This window comes from Pseudophryne corroboree, unplaced genomic scaffold, assembly GCF_028390025.1.
Source record: "Pseudophryne corroboree isolate aPseCor3 unplaced genomic scaffold, aPseCor3.hap2 scaffold_253, whole genome shotgun sequence".
Lineage (NCBI taxonomy): Eukaryota > Metazoa > Chordata > Amphibia > Anura > Myobatrachidae > Pseudophryne > Pseudophryne corroboree.
The window spans coordinates 143,906-163,165 of NW_026969189.1; the positions used below are offsets into that span (position 1 = coordinate 143,906).

At 44.7% G+C, this 19,260-nt stretch overlaps 5 non-coding genes and 1 pseudogene across 5 annotated transcripts; 2 read left to right on the forward strand and 4 right to left on the reverse strand.

Moving 5' to 3' along the window:
- Positions 1-3,994: 3,994 nt before the first annotated feature.
- Positions 3,995-4,173, reverse strand: LOC135012437 (U1 spliceosomal RNA; annotated as a pseudogene).
- A 2,729-nt stretch (positions 4,174-6,902) lies between these two features.
- On the forward strand, positions 6,903-7,066 carry LOC135012193 (U1 spliceosomal RNA). Its single transcript, XR_010211198.1, has one exon. It is a non-coding gene; the product is annotated as a U1 spliceosomal RNA (small nuclear RNA).
- Positions 7,067-7,218: 152 nt separating this feature from the next.
- Positions 7,219-7,381, forward strand: LOC135012251 (U1 spliceosomal RNA). Its single transcript, XR_010211255.1, has one exon. It is a non-coding gene; the product is annotated as a U1 spliceosomal RNA (small nuclear RNA).
- A 10,103-nt stretch (positions 7,382-17,484) lies between these two features.
- LOC135012157 (U1 spliceosomal RNA) lies at positions 17,485-17,648 on the reverse strand. Its single transcript, XR_010211162.1, has one exon. It is a non-coding gene; the product is annotated as a U1 spliceosomal RNA (small nuclear RNA).
- A 654-nt stretch (positions 17,649-18,302) lies between these two features.
- On the reverse strand, positions 18,303-18,465 carry LOC135012352 (U1 spliceosomal RNA). Its single transcript, XR_010211351.1, has one exon. It is a non-coding gene; the product is annotated as a U1 spliceosomal RNA (small nuclear RNA).
- A 152-nt stretch (positions 18,466-18,617) lies between these two features.
- Positions 18,618-18,781, reverse strand: LOC135012202 (U1 spliceosomal RNA). The gene has a single exon (XR_010211207.1). It is a non-coding gene; the product is annotated as a U1 spliceosomal RNA (small nuclear RNA).
- Between the last annotated feature and the right edge of the window lie 479 nt (positions 18,782-19,260).

Genomic DNA, 19,260 nt, shown 5'->3' on the forward strand with positions numbered 1-19,260 from the left:
GGCGCAATCAGTTAGTGTGTAAGGCTATTAACCAAAAGGTTGGTGGTTCAATCCCACCCAGGCACTTAATTGACCTTGTTATCAGATTTTGGTGATCTTTAAGTAGACAAGTCAAAATTTCAAACCCCCTGTTATGGTGTAGGGTACCTGGCCTTCTCTAATGTAATCAGAGTTAGATTTGATTCAGTGATTTTATTAAAACAGCTAGGAAGAACAATTTAGCAGTGGGTTGCAGAGAAAAAGAAATATGCTGGCAGAAAAATCCAATTGAGTGATTAAACAGCTCTTCATTTTCTGGCTTTATTTTTATACTAACAAATTTGTTCTCTGAAAAGTGTCCACAAAGCCAAGTCTCTGATTAACACCTTTGTAGGGATGGTTTTTCACCTATTACTAAATTAAACTTGCTTCATTGGAAAGGCAGCAAGATGCATCTTCATTTCAATGTCTACTGAAATAATACAGGTTGACACCAGGAAACATTAACGCCACTGCATCCTTGCTGCTTTCGCATGTGGAAGTCTGTTTAATGTGAAAACAAGGTGATATCTAATTAGCACACAGGTAAGGAATTAAGAAAATCTTTATTTAAGGGTGAAGATGTTTCTCACAAAATCGTTGCCCCAATGCATCATTGAAATTCAAGCTGGAAAGATGATTTTAATATATCACTTGTACATTTTGTATTGCTCTTCTGGTGACAATGTAGTTTGTTTTTGTCAATTACCATTTTAATAATCGGGTAAAGAAAATTAAGTGGATTTTTGAAAGAAAACAATACTGTCAATATACTATTAAAACAAATTAAAATGGTAAAAGTTATTGTACTTTAAGTAAAAATAAAAGAGCAAAAATATCAATCCCAGTTTTGGATTACTTTAATTAACAAAAAAAAAATGCATATAGCAGAGGATAGTTTCAATCTGCCTACCTCTGGGTTATGGACCCAGCATGCTTCCATTACAGTACTCTGCTGCACATGTAAGTGCAGGAGGTCCTGAAGCACTCACTTATCATGGGAAAGTACCAATGTGTTTCTTCATTGGTTGATGGAAGAAACATCTTACAAAAACTCTCCACATTATTGACTTTTTAAAATGTTTCTAGGAATCGTTCTAGATGAATGCTTATTAGCCTTTGTCAGTAGGTACTTTTGCAAAGTGTAGCTGTGGCGCAATCAGTTAGTGTGTAAGGCTATTAACCAAAAGGTTGGTTGTTCAATCCCACCCAGGGACTTAATTGACCTTGTTATCAGATTTTGGTGATCTTTAAGTAGACAAGTCAAAATTTCAAACCCCCTGTTATGGTGTAGGGTACCTGGCCTTCTCTGATGTAATCAGAGTTAGATTTGATTCAGTGATTTTATAAAAACAGCTAGGAAGCACAATTTGGCAGTGGGTTGCAGAGAAAAAGAAATATGCTGGCAGAAAAATCCAATTGAGTGATTAAACAGCTCTTCATTTTCTGGCTTTATTTTTATGCTAACTAATTTGTTCTCTGAAAAGTGTCCACAAAGCCAAGTATCTGATTAACATATTTGTAGGGATGGTTTTTCACCTATTACTAAATTAAACTTGCTTCATTGGAAAGGCAGCAAGATGCATCCTCATTTCAATATCTACTGAAATAATACAGGTTGACACCAGGAAACATTAACGCCACTGCATCCTTGCTGCTTTCTCATGTGGAAGTCTGTTTAATGTGAAAACAAGGTGATATCTAATTAGCACACAGGTAAGGAATTAAGAAAATCTTTATTTAAGGGTGAAGATGTTTCTCACAAAATCGTTGCCCCAATGCATCATTGAAATTCAAGCTGGAAAGATGATTTTAATATATCACTTGTACATTTTGTATTGCTCTTATGGTGACAATGTAGTTTGTTTTTGTCAATTACCATTTTAATAATAGGGTAAAGAAAATTAAGTGGATTTTTGAAAGAAAACAATACTGTCAATATACTATTAAAACAAATTAAAATGGTAAAAGTTATTGTACTTTAAGTAAAAATAAAAGCTAAAATATCAATCCCAGTTTTGGATTACTTTAATGAACAAAAAAAAAATTCATATAGCAAAGGATAGTTTCAATCTGCCTACCTCTGGGTTATGGGCCCAGCATGCTTCCATTGCAGTACTCTGCTGCACATGTAAGTGCAAGAGATCCTGAAGCACTCACTCATCATGCAAAAGTACCAATGTGTTTCTTCATTGGTTGCTGGAAGAAACATCTTACATAAACTCTCCAGATTATTGACTTTTTAAAGTTTTTCTAGGAAACGTTCTAGATGAATGCTTATTAGTCTTTGTCAGTATGTGCTTTTTGCAAAGTGTCTCTGTGGCACAATCGCTTAGTGTGTTCAGCTATTTATCAAAAAGTTGGTGGTTCAATCCCACCCAGGGACGTAATTGACCTTGTGATCAGATTTTGGTGATATTTAAGTAGACAAGTCAAAATTGCAAACCCCCTCTTATGGTGTAGGGTACCTGGCCTTCTCTGATGTAATCAGAGTTAGATTTGATTAAGTGATTTTATAAAAAAACAGCTAGGAAGCACAATTTAGCAGTGGGTTGCAGAGAAAAAGAAAAATGCTGGCAGAAAAATCCAATTGAGTGATTAAACAGCTCTTCATTTTCTGGCTTTATTTTTATGATAACAAATTTGTTCTCTGAAAAGTGTCCACAAAGCCAAGTATCTGATTAACATCTTTGTAGGGATGGTTTTTCACCTATTACTAAATTAAACTTGCTTCATTGGAAAGGCAGCAAGATGCATCCTCATTTCAATATCTACGGAAATAATACAGGTTGACACCAGGAAACATTAACGCCACTGCATCTTTGCTGTTTTCTCATGTGGAAGTCTGTTTAATGTGAAAACAAGGTGATATCTAATTAGCACACAAGTAAGGAATTAAGAAAATCTTTATTTAAGGGTGAATCGTTGCCCCAATGCATCATTGAAATTCAAGCTGGAAAGATGATTTTAATATATCACTTGTACATTTTGTATTGCTCTTCTGGTGACAATGTAGTTTGTTTTTGTCAATTACCATTTTAATAATCGGGTAAAGAAAATTAATTGGATTTTTGAAAGAAAACAATACTGTCAATATACTATTAAAACAAATTAAAATGGTAAAAGTTATTGTACTTTAAGTAAAAATAAAAGAGCAAAAATATCAATCCCAGTTTTGGATTACTTTAATTAACAAAAAAAAAATGCATATAGCAGAGGATAGTTTCAATCTGCCTACCTCTGGGTTATGGACCCAGCATGCTTCCATTACAGTACTCTGCTGCACATGTAAGTGCAAAAGATCCTGAAGCACTCACTCATCATGGGAAAGTACCAATGTGTTTCTTCATTGGTTGATGGAAGAAACATCTTACAAAAACTCTCCACATTATTGACTTTTTAAAATGTTTCTAGGAATCGTTCTAGATGAATGCTTATTAGCCTTTGTCAGTATGTACTTTTGCAAAGTGTCGCTGTGGCGCAATCAGTTAGTGTGTAAGGCTATTAACCAAAAGGTTGGTGGTTCAATCCCACCCAGGGACTTAATTGACCTTGTTATCAGATTTTGGTGATCTTTAAGTAGACAAGTCAAAATTTCAAACCCCCTGTTATGGTGTAGGGTACCTGGCCTTCTCTGATGTAATCAGAGTTAGATTTGATTCAGTGATTTTATAAAAACAGCTAGGAAGCACAATTTAGCAGTGGGTTGCAGAGAAAAAGAAATATGCTGGCAGAAAAATCCAATTGAGTGATTAAACAGCTCTTCATTTTCTGGCTTTATTTTTATGCTAACAAATTTGTGCTCTGAAAAGTGTCCACAAAGCCAAGTATCTGATTAACACCTTTGTAGGGATGGTTTTTCACCTATTATTAAATTAAACTTGCTTCATTGGAAAGGCAGCAAGTGATGTCATCCAAGCAGTGGGTCAAAGTTGGCTTCAAACCTCGTCTGCTTATGAAAAGAGAAAAGGGGTATGCAGGGCATGGCGGCCTTTTGCGGTGCTTGGATGACCCCTAGTTCGCATTAAATAATGCAGTCGAGTTTCCCACATTTGGGGAAATCACAGGGGTCAGCATACCCAGAATGCAATGAATGAACCGCACCCTGGGAGAACAGTCTTCATGACCATGGTATCTCCTATGCAAAATAAGTATGATTTGGGATAGGGCTGGGGAGGGCCGCTGCTCAGGCACATCTCTGTCAAGTAAAGGAGATTCAACTGAGGCAGCACAAGGGAACTCTGATCTGGGGACAACAACTGCAGGGAGAACACATATTTTCAGATGAACATGGGAGGGCAGAAGGCTGCCTAATACTGAAGCACCCCCAAACAACAAACCAAATGCAACAACTAGTGCAAGCATTCCTGGGGGAAGGCCTGCAGAAGATGGATTTGCATATGGCGATGTCATCCAAGCAGTGGGTCAAAGTTGGCTTCAACCCTCGTCTGCATATGAAAAGAGAAAAGGGGCGTGCAGGGCATGGCGGCCTTTTGCGGCACTTGGATGACCCCTAGTTCGCATTAAACACCTCCACCCTCCGTCGGTGTGGGGCTCATGTTGGCTATGCCCCAGCCCCTAAAGGATTCAAGCTGATTTCTTGCAGCAGCTGGGCACTGTAACAGCTCCAGAGCTGCTCTGTAAGGCAAGTAAAAGGGTGTGGGCCCTGCAGCACTACCTGTAGTTCGCATTGTGCGAGACCCCTAGTTCGCATTAAACACCCCCACCCTCCTTCGGTGTGGGGCTCATGTTGGCCATGCCCCAGCCCCTGAAGCATTCACACTGATTTCTTGCAGCAGCTGGGCACTGTAACAGCTCAAGAGCTGCTCTGTAAGGCAAGTAAAAGGGTGTGGGCCCTGCAGCACTACCTGTAGTTTGCATTGTGCATTGGAAGGCACAAAGTAAGCAGACGGGAGGAGAAGTCAGGATAGTGCACAAGGGTATAGACGGGAGGGGCTCAAGAAAAAAGAAGTGGAAACAGACAGCAAACTAGGCTTTCAATGCACAATGCAAACTACAGGTAGTGCTGCAGGGCCCACACCCTTTTACTTGCCTTACAGAGCAGCTCTGGAGCTGTTTAATCACTCAATTGGATTTTTCTGCCAGCATAATTTTTCTCTTACGTCCTAGAGGATGCTGGGGACTCCGTAAGGACCATGGGGGATAGACGGGCTCCGCAGGAGACATGGGCACTTTAAGAAAGACTTTAGATCTGGGTGTGCACTGGCTCCTCCCTCTATGCCCCTCCTCCAGACCTCAGTTTACTACTGTGCCCAGAGGAGACTGGGTGCTTTTCAGGGAGTAAAATATTGTGTGGGCCCTGCAGCACTACCTGTAGTTTGCATTGTGCATTGGAAGGCACAAAGTAAGCAGACGGGAGGAGAAGTCAGGATAGTGCACAAGGGTATAGAAGGGAGGGGCTCAAGATAAAAGAAGTGGAAACAGACAGCAAACTAGGCTGGAGAAAGACCTGAGACAAAGAGTAGCTATTGAAATGAGGATGCATCTTGCTGCCTTTCCAATGAAGCAAGTTTAATTTAGTAATAGGTGAAAAACCATCCAAGAGCTGTTTAATCACTCAATTGGATTTTTTTGCAAGCATATTTCTTTTTCTCTGCAACCCACTGCTAAATTGTGCTTCCTAGCTGTTTTTATAAAATCACTGAATCAAATCTAACTCTGATTACATCAGAGAAGTCTAAATACCTAACACCATAACAGGGGGTTTGAAATTTTGACTTGTCTACTTAAAGATCACCAAAATCTGATAACAAGGTCAATTACATCCCTGGGTGGGATTGAACCACCAACCTTTTGGTTAATAGCCATACACACTAACTGATTGCGCCACAGCGACACTTTGCAAAAGTACATACTGACAAAGGCTAATAAACAATCATCTAGAACGTTTCCTAGAAAAACTTTAAAAAGTCAATAATCTGGAGTGTTTTTGTAAGATGTTTCTGCCATCAACCAATGAAGAAACACATTGGTACTTTCCCATGATGAGTGAGTGCTTCAGGATCTCTTGCACTTACATGTGCAGCAGAGTACTGCAATGGAAGCATGCTGGGCCCATAACCCAGAGGTAGACAGATTGAAACTATCCTCTGCTATATGCATTTTTTTTTTTAATTAAAGTAATCCAAAACTGGGATTGATATTTTTGCTCTTTTATTTTTACTTAAAGTACAATAACTTTTACCATTTTAATTTGTTTTAATAGTATATTAACAGTATTGTTTTCTTTCAAAAATTCACTTAATTTTCTTTTCTGTGTGCTAATTAGATATCACCTTGTTTTCACATTAAATAGACTTCCACATGAGAAAGCAGCAAGGATGCAGTGGCGTTAATGTTTCCTGGTTGTAGTGGGGGACTGTGTTTTACATGCCTTACAGAGCAACTCTGGAGCTGTTACAGTGCCCAGCTGCGGCAAGAAATCAGCTTGAATGCTTCAGGGGCTGGGGCATAGCCAACATGAGCCCCACACCGAAGGAGGGTGGAGGTGTTTAATGTGAACTAGGGGTCATCCAAGCGCCGCAAAAGGCCGCCATGCCCTGCATAACCCTTTTCTCTTTTCATATGCAGATGAGGGTTCCAGCCAACTTTGGCCCACTGCTTGGATGACATCACCGTATGCAAATCCGTCTTCTGCAGACCTTTACCCAGGAATGCTTTTACTAGTTGTTGCATTTGGTTTGTTGTTTGGGGGTGCTTCAGTATTAGGCAGCCTTCTGCCCTCCCATGTTCATCTGAAAATATGTGTTCTCCCTGCAGTTGTTGTCCCCAGATGAGAGTTCCCTTGTGCTGCCTCAGTTGAATCTCCTTTACTTGACAGAGATGTGCCTGAGCAGCGGCCCTCCCCAGCCCTATCCCAAATCATACTTATTTTGCATAGGAGATACTATGGTCATGAAGATTGTTCTCCCAGGGTGAGGTTCATTCATTGCATTCTGGGTATGCTGACCCCTGTGATTTCCCCAAATGTGGGAAACTCGACTGCATTATTTGTGGTAGTGGGGGACTGTGTTTGTGCTTTCCTCTGGTCAGCTCTGGTAAAAGTCAGATTTCTTTGTCTCAGATCTTCCTCTAGCCTTGTTCTTCTTTCGAGAGTTTCTTTGTGCTGCCTCAGTTGGATCTCCTTCACTTGACAGGAGGGTGCCCGAGCAGCGACCCTCCCCAGCTCTAGCCCAACTCCTACTTACCTGCCAGGTGAGATACTATGATCAGGAAGGTGCTTCTCCCAGGGCAAGGCTCACCCATTGCACTCTGGGTGTGCTGCTCCTACGATTTCCCCAAATGTGGGACACTTGACTGCATAATTTGTGTTTCCTCTGGTCGGTTCTCGTATAATTCAGATCTCTTTGTCTCAGGTCTTTCTCCAGCCTAGTTTGCTGTCTGTTTCCACTTCTTTTATCTTGAGCCCCTCCCTTCTATACCCTTGTGCACTATCCTGACTTCTCCTCCCGTCTGCTTACTTTGTGCCTTCCAATGCACAATGCAAACTACAGGTAGTGCTGCAGGGCCCACACAATATTTTACTTGCCTTACAGAGCAGCTCTGGAGCTGTTACAGTGCCCAGCTGCTGCAAGAAATCAGCTTGAATGCTCAGGGGATGGGGCATGGCCAACATGAGCCCCACACCAAAGGAGGGTGGGGGTGTTTAATGCGAACTAGGGGTCATCCAAGCACCGCAAAAGGTCGCCATGCCCTGCACGCCCCTTTTCTCTTTTCATATGCAGATGAGGGTTCCAGCCAACTTTGGCCCACTGCTTGGATGACATCACCGTATGCAAATCCGTCTGCTCCAGACCTTCCCCCAGGAATGCTTGTACTAGTTGTTGCATATGGTTTGATATTTGATGGTGCTTCAGTATTAGGCAGCCTTCCGCCCTCCCATGTTCATCTGAAAAGATGTGGTCTCCCTGCAGTTGTTGTCCCCAGACGAGAGTTCCCTTGTGCTTCCTCAGTTGAATCTCCTTAACTTGACGGGGGAGGGGCTGCCCGAGCAGCCACCCTCCCCAGCCCTATCCCAACTCATACTTATTTTGCATATGAGATCTCTTGATCATGAAGATTGTTCTCACAGGGTGAGGTTCATCCATTATATTTTAAAATAGGAAGGTACAAATTACATATTTGAATTGCATCTATGTGCTGGATTCAAATGTCCCCCCCCCCTTCCTTTCTCAATTGTGCCCGTCAGCAGCTATTCTAAGGTTGCTGCCAATGGGTGTGACACATTAATTTCTTCTGTGGGGTACACTGGACTCCACAAGGATTCACATTGGGGTGTAGAGTAGGATCTTGATCTGAGGCACCAACCGGCTCAAAGCTTTTGACTGTTCCCAAGATGCTCAGCGCATCCTCCTCTATAACCCCGCTTCCATGAACAGGGAGCTCAGTTTGTAGTTGGTGCCTTCAGTAGCAGGCCACTTAACAGGGGCCTGCCTCAGGCAGCCTATTCTTAGCTATTAATTTTGACAAGAAAAGAAGAACTTGTTTTATGAGAATCTACAAGGGCTGCAGCAGGCTAGGTCTAATAGACATCTTTACTGCAGCTTCATCACTCCCAGCGGCGCTGTATACTCCCGTGCCCTGGTTGCTGGGTCACTGCAGCGGAGGCTCCGGTTTCTTCCTAAGGTCAGTCACACACACACCGCCCTTCCGGATCACGAGGCCGCTGATGAAGGGGAGCATGGCCGTAGGGGGTGGACCGTGTGCGCACTGGTGTGGACACTGATTACTGGGCAGCCGCTCCACTAGCCACCAGGTACAGTTAAGGAGCACAGGTCTGGGGGTTTTTCTCCTATATTAAACCAATTTTGTACTGCCCGCAGCGCATTGTGATAGGTAATAGGGCCTGATTCAGTTTGGATTGCAATCACAATAAGCGATCCAACTGCAAAAATTGCTAAGAGCATACGCATGTGCCTGCATTTTCTGCGGCACCCCGCAGAGAATGCGATCGCCTCTGCCTGTCAATCGGGGCAGGGGGGGGAGAGGGGGGTCAGCAACACTCCATTTCCAAGTCAGGGATGGAGCGGTGCGGGGGCAAGGCTTCAAAATGGGGTCTGCAATGGAGGAGACACAGGGGGCGTGGTCACAGCAGCTGTATGACATCACATTCAGCCGCTGTGATCACAAAAATGGTGGCGGCTTCCTGCGCGCACATACAGTCTGTACCAGCAGGAGGCTACACCATTTTTTATGATCACGCTGAACTGCAGTGCGACTGCAATTACAGCATGGTCAAGAAGGGAGGCGTCATGCTGGGTGGCCATTAGAGATGAGCGGGTTCGGTTCCTCGGAATCCGAACCCGCCCGAACTTCACCCTTTTTTGCACGGGTCCGAGCAGACTCGGATCCTCCCGCCTTGCTCGGTTAACCCGAGCGCGCCCGAACGTCATCATCCCGCTGTCGGATTCTCACGAGACTCGGATTCTATATAAGGAGCCGCGCGTTGCCGCCATTTTCACACGTGCATTGAGATTGATAGGGAGAGGACGTGGCTGGCGTCCTCTCCGTTTAGATTAGAAGATAGAGACGAGTGACATTTGATTTACTACTAATTTGGGGAGCAGTTGAACTTGTCAGGAGTACTCAGTAGTGCAGAGTTTTGCTGATAGTGACCACCAGTTTTATTATTTATAATCCGTTCTCTGCCTGAAAAAAAACGATACACATACCATATCTGTGCTCAGCCTCAGTGTGCTGCATGATATATCATCTATGTATATCTGACTGTGCTGAGTGCTCACTGCTCACACAGCTTAATTGTGGGGGAGACTGGGGAGCAGTTATAGCAGGAGTACAGTGCACACTTTTGCTGCCAGTGTGACCACCAGTATATTGTCTGCCTGAAAAAGTTAAACACTCCTGTGGTGTTTTTTTTTTTTATTCTATAAACGCATTCTGCTGACAGTGTCCAGCAGGTCCGTCATACATTATATTATATAAATATTTACCTGCAGTAGTGTTATATTTTTTTTTTTCATCTCTATCATCTTTATCATCTCTATATTAGCAGACGCAGTACGGTAGTCCACGGCTGTGGCTATCTCTGTGTCGTCAGTGCTCGTCCATAATTGTATACCTACCTACCTGTGGTGGGTTTTTTTTTTTCTATCTTCTTCATACTAGTAGTTTAGGAGTCTGCTGACAGTGTCCACCAGGTCCATCATTATATTATATACCTACAGTAGTAATATATTTATTATATTATCTATACTAGCAGACGCAGTACGGTAGTCCACGGCTGTGGCTATCTCTGTGTCGTCAGTGCTCGTCCATAATTGTATACCTACCTGTGGTGGGGTTTTTTTTCTATCTTCTTCATACTAGTAGTTTAGGAGTCTGCTGACAGTGTCCACCAGGTCCGTCATTATATTATATACCTACAGTAGTAATATATTTAGTATATTATCTATACTAGCAGACGCAGTACGGTAGTCCATGGCTGTACCTACCTCTGTGTCGTCACTCGTCCATAATTGTATACCTAACTGTGGTGGGTTTTTTTTTCTATCTTCTTCATACTAGTAGTTTAGGAGTCTGCTGACAGTGTCCACCAGGTCCGTAATTATATTATATACCTACAGTAGTAATATATTTAGTATATTATCTATACTAGCAGACGCAGTACGGTAGTCCACGGCTGTACCTACCTCTGTGTCGTCACTCGTCCATAATTGTATACCAACCTGTGGTGGGGTTTTTTTTCTATCTTCTTCATACTAGTAGTTTAGGAGTCTGCTGACAGTGTCCACCAGGTCCGTCATTATATTATATACCTACAGTAGTAATATATTTAGTATATTATCTATACTAGCAGACGCAGTACGGTAGTCCATGGCTGTACCTACCTCTGTGTCGTCACTCGTCCATAATTGTATACCTAACTGTGGTGGGTTTTTTTTTCTATCTTCTTCATACTAGTAGTTTAGGAGTCTGCTGACAGTGTCCACCAGGTCCGTCATTATATTATATACCTACAGTAGTAATATATTTAGTATATTATCTATGCTAGCAGACGCAGTACGGTAGGCCACGGCTGTGGCTATCTCTGTGTCGTCAGTGCTCGTCCATAATTGTATACCTACCTACCTGTGGTGGGTTTTTTTTTCTATCTTCTTCATACTAGTAGTTTAGGAGTCTGCTGACAGTGTCCACCAGGTCCGTCATTATATTATATACCTACAGTAGTAATATATTTAGTATATTATCTATACTAGCAGACGCAGTACGGTAGTCCACGGCTGTACCTACCTCTGTGTCGTCACTCGTCCATAATTGTATACCTACCTGTGGTGGAGTTTTTTTTCTATCTTCTTCATACTAGTAGTTTAGCAGTCTGCTGACAGTGTCCACCAGGTCCGTCATTATATTATATATACCTACAGTAGTTATATATATATTTTTTATATCATTAATTATCATCTATATACTAGCAGACGCAGTATGGTAGGCCACGGCTGTGGCTATCTCTGTGTCGTCAGTGCTCGTCCATAATTGTATACCTACCTACCTGTGGTGGGGTTTTTTTTCTATCTTCTTCATACTAGTAGTTTAGCAGTCTGCTGACAGTGTCCACCAGGTCCGTCATTATATTATATATACCTACAGTAGTTATATATATATTTTTTTTATATCATTAATTATCATCTCTATACTAGCAGACGCAGTACGGTAGTCCACGGCTGTAGCTACCTCTGTGTCGTCAGTCACTCGTCATCCATAAGTATACTAGTATCCATCCATCTCCATTGTTTACCTGAGGTGCCTTTTAGTTGTGCCTATTAAAATATGGAGAACAAAAATGTTGAGGTTCCAAAAATAGGGAAAGATCAAGATCCACTTCCACCTCGTGCTGAAGCTGCTGCCACTAGTCATGGCCGAGAAGATGAAATTCCATCAACGTCGTCTGCCAAGGCCGATGCCCAATGTCATAGTACAGAGCATGTAAAATCCAAAACACAAAAGATCAGTAAAAAAAGGACTCAAAAATCTAAATAAAAATCGTCGGAGGAGAAGCGTAAACTTGCCAATATGCCATTTACCACACGGAGTGGCAAGGAACGGCTGAGGCCCTGGCCTATGTTCATGGCTAGTGGTTCAGCTTCACATGAGGATGGAAGCACTCAGCCTCTCGCTAGAAAAATGAAAAGACTTAAGCTGGCAAAAGCACAGCAAAGAACTGTGCGTTCTTCAAAATCACAAATCCACAAGGAGAGTCCAATTGTGTCGGTTGCGATGCCTGACCTTCCCAACACTGGACGTGAAGAGCATGCACCTTCCACCATTTGCACACCCCCTGCAAGTGCTGGAAGGAGCACCCACAGTCCAGTTCCTGATAGTCAGATTGAAGATGTCAGTGTTGAAGTACACCAGGATGAGGAGGATATGGGTGTTGCTGGCGCTGGGGAGGAAATTGACAAGGAGGATTCTGATGGTGAGGTGGTTTGTTTAAGTCAGGCACCCGGAGAGACACCTGTTGTCCGTGGGAGGAATATGGCCATTGACATGCCTGGTGAAAATACAAAAAAAATCAGCTCTTCGGTGTGGAAGTATTTCAACAGAAATGCGAACAACAGGTGTCAAGCCGTGTATTGCCTTTGTCAAGCTGTAATAAGTAGGGGTAAGGACGTTAACCACCTCGGGAACATCCTCCCTTATACGTCACCTGCAGCGCATTCATCATAAGTCAGTGACAAGTTCAAAAACTTTGGGCGACAGCGGAAGCAGTCCACTGACCAGTAAATCCCTTCCTCTTGTAACCAAGCTCACGCAAACCACCCCACCAACTCCCTCAGTGTCAATTTCCTCCTTCCCCAGGAATGCCAATAGTCCTGCAGGCCATGTCACTGGCAATTCTGACGAGTTCTCTCCTGCCTGGGATTCCTCCGATGCATCCTTGAGTGTAACGCCTACTGCTGCTGGCGCTGCTGTTGTTGCTGCTGGGAGTCGATGGTCATCCCAGATAACTGAGGCCTTGGCATCCTGGGCGGTGAGAAACGTGGTTCCGGTATCCATCATTACTTCAGAGCCAACTATAGACTTGATTGAGGTACTGTGTCCCCGGTACCAAATACCATCTAGGTTCCATTTCTCTAGGCAGGCGATACCGAAAATGTACACAGACCTCAGAAAAAGACTCACCAGTGTCCTAAAAAATGCATTTGTACCCAATGTCCACTTAACCACGGACATGTGGACAAGTGGGGCAGGGCAGACTCAGGACTATATGACTGTGACAGCCCACTGGGTAGATGTATTGACTCCCGCCGCAAGAACAGCAGCGGCGGCACCAGTAGCAGCATCTCGCAAACGCCAACTCTTTCCTAGGCAGGCTACGCTTTGTATCACCGCTTTCCAGAATACGCACACAGCTGAAAACCTCTTACGGCAACTGAGGAAGATCATCGCAGAATGGCTTACCCCAATTGGACTCTCCTGTGGATTTGTGGCATCGGACAACGCCAGCAATATTGTGCGTGCATTATATCTGGGCAAATTCCAGCACGTCCCATGTTTTGCACATACCTTGAATTTGGTGGTGCAGAATTATTTAAAAAACGACAGGGGCGTGCAAGAGATGCTGTCGGTGGCCAGAAGAATTGCGGGACACTTTCTGCGTACAGGCACCACGTACAGAAGACTGGAGCAACACCAAAAACGCCTGAACCTGCCCTGCCATCATCTGAAGCAAGAAGTGGTAACGAGGTGGAATTCAACCCTCTATATGCTTCAGAGGATGGAGGAGCAGCAAAAGGCCATTCAAGCCTATACATCTGACCACGATATAGGAGGTGGAATGCACCTGTCTCAAGCGCAGTGGAGAATGATTTCAACGTTGTGCAAGGTTCTGAAACCTTTTGAACTTGCCACACGTGAAGTCAGTTCAGACACTGCCAGCCTGAGTCAGGTCATTCCCGTCATCAGGCTTTTGCAGAAGAAGCTGGAGACATTGAAGGAGGAGCTAAGACAGAGCGATTCCGCTAGGCATGTGGGACTTGTGGATGGAGCCCTTCATTCGCTTAACCAGGATTCACGGGTGGTCAATCTGTTGAAATCAGAGCACTACATTTTGGCCACCGTGCTCGATCCTAGATTTAAAACCTACGTTGTATCTCTCTTTCCGGCAGACACAAGTCTGCAGGGGTTCAAAGACCTGCTGGTGAGAAAATTATCAAGTCAAGTGGAACTTGATCGGTCAACAGCTCCTCCTTCACATTCTCCCGCAATTGGGGGTGCGAGGAAAAGGCTCAGAATTCCGAGCCCACCCGCTGGCGGTGATGCAGGGCAGTCTGGAGCGACTGCTGATGCTGACATCTGGTCCGGACTGAAGGACCTGCCAACGATTACGGACATGTCGTCTACTGTCACTGCATATGATTCTCTCACCATTGAAAGAATGGTGGAGGATTATATGAGTGACCGCATCCAAGTAGGCACGTCAGACAGTCCGTACGTATACTGGCAGGAAAAAGAGGCAATTTGGAGGCCCTTGCACAAACTGGCTTTATTCTACCTAAGTTGCCCTCCCACAAGTGTGTACTCCGAAAGAGTGTTTAGTGCCGCCGCTCACCTTGTCAGCAATCGGCGTACGAGGTTACTTCCAGAAAATGTGGAGAAGATGATGTTCATTAAAATGAATTATAATCAATTGCTCCGTGGAGACATTGACCAGCAGCAATTGCCTCCACAAAGTACACAGGGAGCTGAGATGGTGGATTCCAGTGGGGACGAATTGATAATCTGTGAGGAGGGGGATGTACACGGTGATGAATCGGAGGATGATGATGAGGTGGACATCTTGCCTCTGTAGAGCCAGTTTGTGCAAGGAGAGATTAATTGCTTCTTTTTTGGTGGGGGTCCAAACCAACCCGTCATTTCAGTCACAGTCGTGTGGCAGACCCTGTCACTGAAATGATGGGTTGGTTAAAGTGTGCATGTCCTGTTTATACAACATAAGGGTGGGTGGGAGGGCCCAAGGACAATTCCATCTTGCACCTCTTTTTTCTTTCATTTTTCTTTGCGTCATGTGCTGTTTGGGGAGTGTTTTTTGGAAGGGCCATCCTGCGTGACACTGCAGTGCCACTCCTAGATGGGCCAGGTGTTTGTGTCGGCCACTTGGGTCGCTGAGCTTAGTCACACAGCTACCTCATTGCGCCTCTTTTTTTCTTTGCGTCATGTGCTGTTTGGGGAGTGTTTTTTGGAAGGGCCATCCTGCGTGACACTGCAGTGACACTCCTAGATGGGCCAGGTGTTTGTGTCGGCCACTTGGGTCGCTGAGCTTAGTCACACAGCTACCTCATTGCGCCTCTTTTTTTCTTTGCGTCATGTGCTGTTTGGGGAGTGTTTTTTGGAAGGGCCATCCTGCGTGACACTGCAGTGCCACTCCTAGATGGGCAAGGTGTTTGTGTCGGCCACTTGGGTCGCTGAGCTTAGTCACACAGCTACCTCATTGCGCCTCTTTTTTTCTTTGCGTCATGTGCTGTTTGGGGAGTGTTTTTGGAAGGGCCATCCTGCGTGACACTGCAGTGCCACTCCTAGATGGGCCAGGTGTTTGTGTCGGCCACTTGGGTCGCTGAGCTTAGTCACACAGCTACCTCATTGCGCCTCTTTTTTTCTTTGCGTCATGTGCTGTTTGGGGAGTGTTTTTTGGAAGGGCCATCCTGCGTGACACTGCAGTGCCACTCCTAGATGGGCCAGGTGTTTGTATCGGCCACTTGGGTCGCTGAGCTTAGTCATCCAGCGACCTCGGTGCAAATTTTAGGACTAAAAATAATATTGTGAGGTGTGAGGTGTTAAGAATAGACTGAAAATGAGTGGAAATTATGGTTATTGAGGTTAATAATACTTTGGGATCAAAATGACTCCCAAATTCTATGATTTAAGCTGTTTTTTAGGGTTTTTTTGAAAAAAACACCCGAATCCAAAACACACCCGAATCCGACAAAAAAAATTCGGTGAGGTTTAGCCAAAACGCGTTTGAACCCAAAACACGGCCGCGGAACCGAACCCAAAACCAAAACACAAAACCCGAAAAATTTCTGGTGCACATCTCTAGTGGCCATGCCCTGTCACTGTGCAGGAGCCAGCACCACTCACACACTAGTCCCCGGTGCAGCCCCCAACCCCCGGGACACCCGGAGCAACAAAATGTAGATTCAGGCCACCAGGCCACGCCCCTACCTATGAAACCATGCCTCCTTTTTACCATTGCGCTGCTTATCTGCGCGCACTGCATTACAATCTCCCTCGCCACCTCTCTGGGTGTCACCAGTGATAGTGACACCTCTGCCATGCTTGTAGCAGCTGGTCCTAAGATCTACGCCTCAAGCCCTGAGTGTTTGCCCTTGTGACTTGTTGATCATCATAGCAAAGCAGATGCTTACAGAAAACTGCAGGGGCTTAGATTGAAAATAAAAAAAATTGATGGGTATAAGGTAGAGAGGAGCGGGTTCGGTTCTCCGAGAACCGAATTCCCCACGAACTCCACGTGGTTTACACTGGTCCGAGGCAGGCTCGGTTGTTCCCGCCTGACTCGGAAAACCTAAACAAGGGAAAATGTCATCATCCCGCTGTCGGATTCTCGCGAGATTCGGATTCCATATAAAGAGCTGCGCGTTGCCGCCATTTTTACTCGTGCATTGAAGAGAGAGCGGAGAGGACGTGGCTATGTTCTCTCAGTGGAAATCTCAATATCAGTGCTCAGTATCAGTGGATACTTATTGCTGCTCAGTAATACTAGTAGTGTGTCTCTCCTGCTCAGTGTCAGTTCTCAGTAGTATCCTCATCAGTGCTCAGTATCACTGCTCATTGTCTTGTGCTGCATTGTTGTGCTCAGCATACTACAGTACATTACTAATAGTCCAGTGCTGCATCTTGCTGCTCAGTGTCAGTTCTAGTATCCTCATCAGTGCTCACTATCACTGCTCATTGCATTGTGGTGTTCTGTATACTACAGTAACATAGTAATATAGTAACATTTAGTAACATAGTTTTTGAGGTTGAATAGAGGCAAATTGCCCATCGTGTTCAACCTGTTTTAAGTTGTGATGATTCTACATACTTGCTGAATAATGTTTTATGACAAGTTAGCTACTACAACTCATGTTACCCCCGGATTAACCATGTTGATATTTTAAGTATTATAACCTTGGATAGCTTTTTCATTCAGAAATGTATCCATTCCTTTTTTAAATCCAATTACAGAGTCCGCCATTACCACCTTCCCTGGCAGGGAATTCCACATCCTGATTGCCCTAACAGTGAAGATCATAGTATCTCACCTGGCAGGTAAGTAGGAGTTGGGCCAGAGCTGTGGAGGATTGCTGCTCGGGCACCCCCTGTCAAGTGAAGGAGATCCAACTGAGGCAGCACAAGGGAACTCTCGAAAGAAAAACAAGGCTAGAGGAAGATCTGAGACAAAGAAATCTGACTTTTACCAGAGCTGACCAGAGGAAAGCACAAACACAGTCCCCCACTACCACAAATAATGCAGTCGAGTTTCCCACATTTGGGGAAATCACAGGGGTCAGCATACCCAGAATGCAATGAATGAACCTCACCCTGGGAGAACAATCTTCATGACCATGGTATCGCCTATGCAAAATAAGTATGATTTGGGATAGGGCTGGGGAGGGCCGCTGCTCAGGCACATCTCTGTCAAGTATAGGAGATTCAACTGAGGCAGCACAAGGGAACTCTCATCTGGGGACAACAACTGCAGGGAGAACACATATTTTCAGATGAACATGGGAGGGCAGAAGGCTGCCTAATACTGAAGCACCCCAAACAACAAACCAAATGCAACAACTAGTACAAGCATTCCTGGGGGAAGTTCTGCAGAAGACGGATTTGCATACGGTGATGTCATCCAAGCAGTGGGCCAAAGTTGGCTGGAACCCTCATCTGCATATGAAAAGAGAAAAGGGGTATGCAGGGCATGGCGGCCTTTTGCGGCACTTGGATGACCCTTAGTTCGCATTAAACACCCCCACCCTCCTACGGTGTGGGGCTCATGTTGACAATGCCCCAGCCCCTGAAGCATTCAAGCTGATTTCTTACAGCAGCTTGGCACTGTAACAGCTCCAGAGCTGCTCTGTAAGGCAAGTAAAAGGGTGTGTTGTTTGCATTGTGCATTGGAAGGCACAAAGTAAGCAGACAGGAGGATAAGTCAGGATAGTACACAAGGGTATAAAAGGGAGGGGCTCAAGAAAAAAGAAGTGGAAACAGACAGCAAACTAGGCTGGAGAGAGACCTGAGACAAAGAGATCTGAATTATACGAGATCCGACCAGGGGAAACACAAATTATGCAGTCAAGTTTCCCACATTTGGGGAAATCGCAGGGGCAGCACACCCAGAGTGCAATGGGTGAGCCTTGCCCTGGGAGAAGCACCTTCATGATCATAGTATCTCACCTGGCAGGTAAGAAGGTGTTGGGCTTGAGCTGGGGAGGGTCGCTGCTCGGGCACCCCCCTGTCAAGTGAAGGAGATCCAACTGAGGCAGCACAAGGGAACTCTCGAAAGAAGAACAAGGCTAGAGGAAGATCTGAAACAAAGAAATCTGACTTTTACCAGAGCTGACCAGAGGAAAACACAAACACAGTCCCCCACTACCACAAATAATGCAGTCGAGTTACCCACATTTGGGGAAATCACAGGGGTCAGCATACCCAGAATGCAATGAATGAACCTCACCCTGGGAGAATAATCTTCATGACCATGGTATCTCCTATGCAAAATAAGTATGATTTGGGATAGGGCTGGGGAGGGCCGCTGCTCAGGCACATCTCTGTCAAGTAAAGGAGATTCAACTGAGGCAGCACAAGGGAACTCTCATCTGGGGACAACAACTGCAGGGAGAACACATATTTTCAGATGAACATGGGAGGGCAGAAGGCTGCCTAATACTGAAGCACCCCCAAACAACAAACCAAATGCAACAACTAGTGCAAGCATTCCTGGGGGAAGGCCTGCCGCAGATGGATTTGCATATGGTGATGTCATCCAAGCAGTGGGTCAAAGTTGGCTTCAACCCTCGTCTGCATATGAAAAGAGAAAAGGGGCGTGCAGGGCATGGCGGCCTTTTGCGGCGCTTGGATGACCCTTAGTTTGCATTAAACACCCCCACCCTCCTTCGGTGTTGGTCTCATGTTGGCTATGCCCCAGCCCCTGGAGCATTCAAGCTGATTTCTTGCAGCAGCTGGGCACTGTAACAGCTCCAGAGC